Source organism: Rutidosis leptorrhynchoides, chromosome 8, assembly GCF_046630445.1.
Source record: "Rutidosis leptorrhynchoides isolate AG116_Rl617_1_P2 chromosome 8, CSIRO_AGI_Rlap_v1, whole genome shotgun sequence".
NCBI classification, from domain to species: Eukaryota; Viridiplantae; Streptophyta; class Magnoliopsida; order Asterales; family Asteraceae; genus Rutidosis; species Rutidosis leptorrhynchoides.
In genome coordinates, this window is record NC_092340.1 from 56,716,077 (window position 1) to 56,719,339 (window position 3,263).

General features: G+C 28.8%; 1 non-coding gene across 1 annotated transcript; it reads left to right on the forward strand.

Moving 5' to 3' along the window:
* Positions 1-500: 500 nt before the first annotated feature.
* LOC139865093 (small nucleolar RNA R71) lies at positions 501-607 on the forward strand. The gene has a single exon (XR_011764620.1). It is a non-coding gene; the product is annotated as a small nucleolar RNA R71 (small nucleolar RNA).
* The last annotated feature ends 2,656 nt before the right edge of the window (positions 608-3,263 follow it).

Here is a 3,263-nt window from a genome sequence, read left to right on the forward strand (position 1 = left end):
TGCTAGGACCTTGTTGGTTGTTGTATGGAACATTTCGGTTATAATTCTGATTTTGATTGTAGTTTGGTCTTGACGGTTGATAATTACCTTGGTAATTATTTCTAGGCCTTTGGTTTATATATAAAACATTCTCTCTTTGTTCCATTGTTTGTTCAATACTGAGACAATCTTTTGTCAAATGTGGTCCTTCACACTGCTCACAACTAATTCGTATTGCATGAATATCTTTCGTCATCTTTTCCATTCGTCTCTCGAAAGCATCTAACTTTGCGGAAATGGAATCAAAGTCATAGCTAGAATCGGCTCTAGCCGCTTTAGATGATCTAACGATATATTTTTCTTGGTGCCACTCATGTGAGTGGGAAGCAGTGTTATCAATAATTTTGTAAGCTTCAGTTGCAGTTTTCTTCATAATGGAACCACCAGCTGCTATGTCGATGTCTTTTCGTGTAGTAATGTTTCATCCTTGGTAGAATATTTGTACTATTTGATAAGTGTCTAAACCATGTTGAGGACATCCTCTCAACAACTTTCCGAATCTTGTCCACGCTTCATATAAAGTTTCATTTGGCTTTTGCGCGAACGTAACAATTTCTCCTTGAAGTCTCACGGCTTTAGATGCTGGAAAGAATCTTTTAAGAAATTTCTCAACTAAAACATCTCATGTATCAATCGCTCCTTCAGGTAACGATTCTAACCAATCTTTGGCTTCTCCTTTTAAAGTCCAGGGAAATAACATGAGATAGATCTGTTCATCCTCAACTTCTCTGATTTTAAATAGAGTACAGATCCTATTAAAAGTTCGAAAATGTTCGTTTGGATCTTCCTTCGGCGCACCACTAAATTTGCATTGATTTGTTACCATGTGTAGGATTTGTCCTTTGATTTCATAATCTGGCGCATTAATGTCTGGTTGAGTAATTGCGTGACCTTGGCCAGTGCGTTTAGCCCTCATTCGGTCTTCCATACTTAGAGGTTCCGGATTTTCCATGATTGAATTTGTTGAATCTGAATCACTAGAGGATTATGATTTAATAGTTTCTTCCCCGACAATCTCTGGATAAGTAATTTGTGGTTCAGGAGGAATGATTAGTGGTTCAGGATCTCTGAGTTGTCCCTGAATATCCTCCGGATTCTCAATTGTGAGGTTGGGTTCAAAAAATGGATTATCAGAAATTTGAATTGGAGTACTTGGTTGACTAGATGACGATTCTAAAGAAAAATCAACGGCGACAATATTGGCTAGATGTCTTGATCGAGTTACAGGTGGTGAACGTATGAAAGGTGGTGAACGTTTTGCTCGGTGCATTCACTAAATATCCTATTAGTTATAAAGATAAAAATTATATAAGTTATCAAATTAATAGACTTTTCTACTTTTGCCCACGTTTCGAATAGCCAAAAGATGCAGCAGGGAGCCAGGATCCTTTAAGTCGAAAAATCCACAACTTAGCCACTAACAAATCCAACTATTACTACGAAGCAGAAAATTTTGGATGTCTATCAATTTAACCGCTTAAAATAATTTTTTCGTCGAAGTTTAAAGAAAATTCTATGTCCTAAAAACTAGAGCGTAGAAATGAGAAAGAAGAAGAGTGTGTCGAAAAACGTCGAAAAAAATAAAATGTTAAAAATTAATAATAAGAAAGTAAAGCGTCGAAACTTAAAAGTCTAAAAACTAAATATTAAAAATTACGTCTAAAGGAATTAAAGCTTAAAAGGAATTCTATATCCAAAACGGCAATAACTTAATTAGGCACTAAAATCTATTTAAAACTAAAGCGATAAGTGATGTCGTAAAATTCTAAAGCGCTTAAGTCTTAATCTAAAGAAAAAGCACTTAAGGGATTTTACGGCAAAGTCTAGAAATTTAGAAATATAAAATAACTACGGCAAAAACTAAGTTTAAAACTAATTACGAACGATAAAAATACAAATTACGAATTAAACGATTAAAAAGATACGAAATATAAAAATAAAACTTAAAGTTATAAAAGTACAATTTTTATAAATATATTATTTTTATATTATTATTTTATAAAAGTATTAATTTATATATTAATAAAACAAATTAAAACTTAAAAATACAAATTTAAATAAACTAAAACTAATTAATATTAAACTAAAACCCTAATTATTATTAATTATAAATAATTATAACCCTAACTGCGTAATTAATGCGTACCAGGTTTCAGTTTGTCAGACTGCTCTGCGAGTGCAGATCCTAGCTGCCCAAAAGTTCCGCGAGTGCGGATGATGCAGGTTCAAATGAGCTGCAGGCTCAAATTACGCAGGTTCAGCATTTTTTTTTTTTACTTTGATTTAATTTTATGATTTTAAATTTTATAAAATATAACTTAAATAAAACTTATATTTTAACAATTACTTATTAATTTTTGTAACTAAAAATAAAAACTTTTTAATTTTAAAAACTTAAAAATATAGATATATAAATATATATATATATATATATATATATATATATATATATATATATATATATATATATATATATATATATATATATTTATGTTTTTATATATTTTTTTTAAACTAATAACTTATATAAATATATTTTTACAAAAATAACTTAAAAACTAATTTTTTTATAGCATTTCGCTTCGGTGTTTGAGTGTTTTCCGGCAGCGGCGCCAAAAATACTTGATGTTATGCGAGGTGTATATGAAATAGTTATATTTTTATTGCGAAATACTATTAAATATGATACAATTTTACACAAGTTATTTATTTATTTATAGAGTGGATATACCTAAACTTTGCTACAACACTATTGACAGTGTACCTAATCGTAAAGTAGTGTAGTTTTTAGTAAGTCCGGTTTGTTCCGCAGGGAGCTAGCTGAGTTTAACGCTATATTTATTTTAAACTATATTTGTATCAATATATATATATATATATATATATATATATATATATATATATATATATATATATATATATATATATATATATATATATATATATATATATATATATATAATTATTATTATAAAAGGGGGTTTTTACCGTTTAGTGACCGGTTTGTCGATTTTATGTCTTAAGTCACAATTAAAACCTAATGTAAAATATTAAATATAAATACAACTTAATTTAAAGCGTAAAGTAAATGACGATAATTAAAAGTGCGATAAATAAAATAACGATAAATAAAATAACGATAAATAAAATTGCGATAATTAAAAGTACAATGAGATATAAAATAAAGGAATTATGCTTATTTAAACTTCCGTAATCATGATGTT